Below are 6,640 nucleotides of genomic sequence, written 5' to 3'. Positions count from 1 at the left end.
TGTAAATTAGGTATTTCAGTTAAAAGTATCGATGCATATTAAACTAAACTTTAGAGGACCATAGTTTATAACCTAGTGAACCAAAATTGATTATTTGACTGTCAAAATATTCAGAAAAAAAGTTTTATCAGAATCTATCAAAAAATATAGTGATACCATTTGAAAAAAAAATTTTATTCGATTTTATTATTGGTACAACTGCTTAACAATTTTGAAAATTTTGTAAAAAAATTGCCCGTTCAAAATAAAGAAATACTTACCTCTTTTTTGTTTTAACGAAATTCCATATCATCGATTCATATAATTGTTAAAAAAAACCCACGTACAATGACATATGATACACCCTGTATATTCATGGGCACAAATTGGGGGGGGCTTAGGGGTGCTCTCCCCAAAAAAAAAACCTAGAACATACAATTTTAATATGCTATATTGCACGGTGATATTGAATTGAGTCCAGGGTATTATCTTAATATCTTTGAATTGAGTTCGTATAGATACAATTTCATAACTACCTGTTAAGCCGGTGATTAAAAAAAAAAAACTATTTAATAATTAATATTATTATATTACACAAAAAGTATACCTGTACAATCGGATACATAATAATTATTATTTTTATATTTTTTTAACTAATTAACTCTTTATACTTATTATTATTATGATTAAAAAAATACAATCACACACATTTTTTGGGAGACTATAGTCTATAGAGAATATATTCGGCCAACTTCCATATGGGGACTTCTGGGTAATGCTAATGAGCAACGAGGTCAACATAATGTTGTCACTTTATTGTCACATTCAGTTACGTAGTCATAGTGGTTTTGGGTAAATGCTTAAATAAGCACCCCTACACCCACCACAATTGACATTTTGAGAGTTTCCCGAGTGCGTCCCGAAATGACCCTTTTTAAATGTTTTTAGTGCGTCCAGAATAAGGTATCAACCGAGTGCGTCCCAAGCAAAAAAGGTCATAGATTTTACATAACCCGAATGCGTCCAGTTCATTTAGAATTACCCAGGGTGCACCGCGAGGAGGTGATCTGGCTTACACCCCAAAAATGTATTATTATTATTATTTATTTTAGCTTACACTGTTAAGTTTGGGTGAGCGTACAATTAATTAAAAACAATTTTGTTATTATTAATATATCTATATATAGGCTTGTGTTTAAATGCCATTCTTTTGACAAAATCTAATCCGGATATTTTATTATTTTTAAATTGATTTATATTGTCTTATATGTATGTATGTAATTTTCTTGCACGTACTTCCTTTTGGTTTTCTTGTTGCTTGTGTGGCCGTTCGGATTGCTATTTTAGTGTCGATTTGAATTTTTTTTAATATTTTCAAAAATGTATAAATATCTGAGTGATGTTTATAAATTAATGAGTTGTACTTGGAATGAATGATTTCATAAGCATTTGTTGTCCTTTCAGAACTACTACTAATTTTCCCACCGTTTCCAGTGTTTTACAGTCATTAATGTACACATGATAGTATATTATAGTTGTACATTTGATCCACCATATTCAATCGTCAAACATGTAGGACGTAGGACGTAGGTATCTTAAAAGTTTTTTTCGATTAGTATGTTTATCTTAAATAGGTACCTAATAGCAGCTATGGACCGAGGACGCACTCGGGCTATTCATTATAATTTGTCGATAATACGGCGGACGCACTTGGGCACTGTAATATAATTTATCGATAAGACTGCGGACGCAGTTGGACTATGAAAAAGGTGAAAATTAAAAATAGGACGCACTCAAGATATCCCCGACATTTTTACTCCTAATAAATGTACAATGAAACCTTTAAATACCGGATACTCTCGATCACCGAAATTTGGTCCGTTATTTGGAAGTGTTCGTTAAAGGCAGGTTTCACTGTATACTTTTTTTTAAGACAATACAATATAGACAAAATATACAATAAACTATAAAGGAATACAAATAAGATAGAATAAAATATCAATTATAGTGTTCTAAGAAGTTTAAATAGATAGTAAAGCTTAAAATATAATCATACATACAGTATAAGTACCTATATTGAACATTTCAATGACAAATAATAAGATACGTAATGGCGAAAAGTTTCAAATCTATGAATAATATATTTTTAATTACATATTTGGTAAAAATATCAAGTAGGTACCGTAAAATCTCTAAACTGACAACTCTCAATAAGTAGCGAATACCTCCAAATAGCGTACGAAATTTTGGTGACCGAGAGTTTCAGGTATTTAGAGGTTTCGCTGTACCTATCTATATACAGTTTTTCGTTATTGCATTACAACAAAATAATGAAATCAATTTTGTATAAAACTTTTAGTTTTTCTATTTTTTTTTATGTTTTTCAAAATATGTATTGAAGTTGAAGATAAAGCATTTTTTTTTTTATATAAAAATAAAAAAAGTCTTTGGAAACCAAAGAAACAAAAATTATAAAACCCATTGTAAAGTCAATACATTAAACTATCTCCGCTCAGAATCTAAAATGAAGACATGCAATTACTAGATCCACGCGTATATTGTAAGTTGAATGTAGGTTCTTTTATTAATTGTCTGTTAAAAGTAATTTACAAATTACAATTTTAATTTATTCAGTTAAGTTAAAGTAAAAGATTAATGTATTTGATACCTACATTTTAAAATTGTTATATTGTCTATCTTGTGAATGTAAGACGAAGAATTCAAACCTATAATAAATAGGTACCTACGACCTACCTAAGCCAAACATATAATATATAATATTTTATTAAGTCTAGTGAAATTTTACCTTTGGAGGGGTAAAATATACCTAACGAAAATTTACCGGGGTAAAATATATCTAGGAAAATCTTTTACCGGGGGTAAATAATCGCTAGTGATATTTTACCTTAATGGGGTAAAATATCACTGAGGTAAATTTTCGCGGTTACACCGGTATCTCCACTACCGGGAATACCAGCCACACGTATATAAAACACATGTAAAAAGAAAGGGAAAACATATTTTTTTTTTTTAATAATGGTTTAAAATAAAAGTTTTCTTCATGGATAGTTACTGAAAACAAATACGAATAGATAATACTGAGTTGTATCATTGATTATTAACACCCATTATATTATAATATTATATATACTAACTGGCATTTTCTCTTTTGACAATTTATTATAAAATAATTTTCATCGATACACCATACATACTATAGTACTATTACATGATTTGAATGCATTATCATAATCTCCATGTTTTGTTTTATATGTACATCTTTAAAGTAGAAATATTTTATAAATATTTCGTTATACATGTATTTTTATTCTATAAATATGTATACATTTATACACCTACTTACATTATATAGATTACAGACCACAATGATTCGACTGAGAGGTTTTTATTATAAAAACCAAAATTTTTTTGTGACCTTTTTTCCCTCCCCCCCGCCCGAAATACTCATAAATAAAAGTATTTTTAGAAAGAAATGAAAATATAATATACCAATTAAAAGAGTTAAAACAATAATTGTTACAACATTAAATAATATATAATTTATGCTATGAATATAATATCTATTATCTATTAATAATATAATACATATTAAATAATGATACCTATTAACCTATTGTATTAGGTACCTATTATGTTTACCATAATTCATAATATTAGGCAATAGCCAATATCAAGTATAGACACCGGTCAGCATTTTCACGATTCCTGTCGTATAAACATACGTCATCAATAAATGTTTTTTTTACTAGATAATAAATTTATGATTACGATTAGCGTTTATCTATAAACAACTTGGTAAAGCTAATCGGCCGTAAATATTGTGTAGTATAAATGGTCTATATTTAATAGGTAGGTAAGTATAATTTAGTAAATTTGTATTTAATTCATTAATTGTTTATAAGTTCTTATTTGTTACTTCTATAGTTACATGGGCGTAACATGAAAGGGTATATATGAGGGATGGCCGGATGGGTAGGTTTAAAATAGTTTCAATATATTTTTTTAGTAACATATAGTAGGTATAAAATAAATATAAATTAAAATGTTAAAATATGTTTAATATGTTATGATAAAGATAAATAGATATACTATAGGGATAAAAATGCAGGAAAATTTCCTGAAAAATTTGGGAAAATGTCGGAAAAAACGGTTTTTTTCTCAGAGCCTCGGAAAACGTTGAAAAATTGGAGAATATTGAAATAATACATTTCCGAAAAAAAACCGAAGTTTTCGGAAAATTAAAAAAAAAACCAAATTTTCGGAAAATTAAAAAATTTTATTTACGTTTAAAAATTAAAATAATCTATGTAAAAAAAAAAAAATAATTTTAAAAAATAGATAAGGAAACCTGTCATTGTCATTTCACATTTGCCAATACGATTATCAATGTATTAATGTATTATTGTATTAAAATTTAAAAATATTAATACGGATATTTCAATATTTGTTCTGAAAATAACGTAGTTCCATATCAAATTGGTATTTATGTAGGAGAGTGTAATTCCCCGAAAATAAATCACCTGTATTTTTAAATGTTAAAAATTGTATACTTATAATATATTGTCTATTTATATTTGTAATAACTAATAACTAATAAGGTATTATAGTAACTGGCTGATATGTTTATAAATTATATTACAGTGACTGGTGAGTGGTGAGTGATGACTAGTAACTATTTGATAGTTTTTATATTTTCAAACTTAGTGAGTTGGTAATAAAATATACTAAATATATATTTAAATATAAAATAATATTAATAAATAATAAGAAATAGCTAATTAGTAAATACTTAATAGTTAGTATTTTAGTTGTTAATATTACAAATAATAATTATTCATAAATCAAGTATAGATTTCTCTAGATTTATCCACTACAGACTTTAAGTTAGGTATGGTATATATAATATTATGTATGTAATAATATGAATATCAACTATCATTATTTATTAGATTGTTTCCACTGTACATTACTTTTTCAGTTCTTTAGAAAAAAAAAAACCATATTTTTCATTTAATTTTTCAATTTTTTCAGGAAAAAAACCAGTTTATTTGTCAAAACCATTTTTTCCGGAAATTTTAAATGAAACCAATTTTTCCGAAAAAAAAACGGGAAAAAACCCGGGTTTTTTTGGGAATTTTGATCCCTAGATATACATATTATTTAATTCCAAGTATACGGTGTACCTATATATTTGATATAACTATAAAATATAAAAAAGGTGGGCAAGTGGATATCGCTCTGCTGTACAGTAGGTTACAATTGGGTCACTGTAATGGATGGTTTTTAAATTCACCGTAGTTTTCAAAAGCACCGGCGAAACCGGTTAAAAGGCGTGAAAAATGAATACAAGGTTCCTGATACATTGTTACAATAGCAATTGAAAAATACTGAAAATGCATAGGCACACATTTTATTTTTAATCATTTTAAGTTCAAAATTTGACAAAATATATCAAATTTAAAATTTAAAATTGATTTTATACTAATTTATAGTTAAAAATTTATAAAATGTTCAACTTTTATAGTATTATAATCACACTGACAAACCGTCTCCGCTCAGAATCGTTTTTCTTATACAATGATATTATATCATTGAATTCAAATTTAATACCAATCATTATACAGTGACCCACTCGTAAACTACTGTACAGCAGAGCGACATCCACTTTCCCACCTTTTTTAAATACGTATTATTGGAATGAACGAATACCTACATGTCTATAATGTGTTGTGTGTATACAATATTATTATTGTATACATATTAATATATTATGTAATTATTAATTATTTATTATTTATTTATGTAGCACTAGCCTGAAATACAACGAGGGGACATAATAAGTAGACTAGTATAGGTGCGTATATACTGATTACTGGCTACTGATTAAAATTAGGTACCTATATATTGGCAGAGCTGTGTTAATTGGGGGGGGGGGGGAAGGATAAAGGGGGCAGTTGCCTCTGGGTGTCGTAGTTTTGTAAAAGTAATGGGTGCTTTTATTTGCGCTTAATATGCTACTGGGGGCCCCGTAAACCATTTTTGCCCCGGGGCGCTGAATTGCTTGACACGACTCTGTATATTGGATTGATTCACGAAATCATGAATATATAGTTATTAGTTACACAGGAAAAACTAAAAAGAAGGGAATTCTTTATTTACCAATGGTTATTTTCACACATTAAATATACTCGTCAGGACCCACGATTGAAGATTGTAATATATTACTATATAGTATTTGTATTATTTTTTTATTTTTGTTTATTTAAGGCTTCGACAACTGAGGTCATTAACCAGCCATAAAACCAGCCATGGTAATGCATTACCTACTGTGGAGTGTGAGGGACAGTTACAGTTGATTTTGGACACGTGCAGTGTGTATGTGTCGCAATGATTTGTCACTAAGAACCTGAGTGGTCACCCATCGGGGAATTAGTGACACTGGCCGGTGCCTATTCTCAAGATCACGTTTCGTGACTGATTTCAATCATCGCGCCATTCCAAGCCACATAGTAATATAGTAGGTATGTATTATAAATTATAATATAATATTTAGTGATACTATTGCCGGTTTGCATAAATTGAATAATTACCAAAAATTTAACTATTCAGTAGTGAGTTTATTATGATCCCTTATAAACCT

The sequence above is a fragment of the Acyrthosiphon pisum genome, chromosome A1 (assembly GCF_005508785.2).
Source record: "Acyrthosiphon pisum isolate AL4f chromosome A1, pea_aphid_22Mar2018_4r6ur, whole genome shotgun sequence".
NCBI classification, from domain to species: domain Eukaryota; kingdom Metazoa; phylum Arthropoda; class Insecta; order Hemiptera; family Aphididae; genus Acyrthosiphon; species Acyrthosiphon pisum.
The sequence above is the reverse complement of the archived record's forward strand: the minus strand, read 5'-3'. Positions refer to the sequence as shown.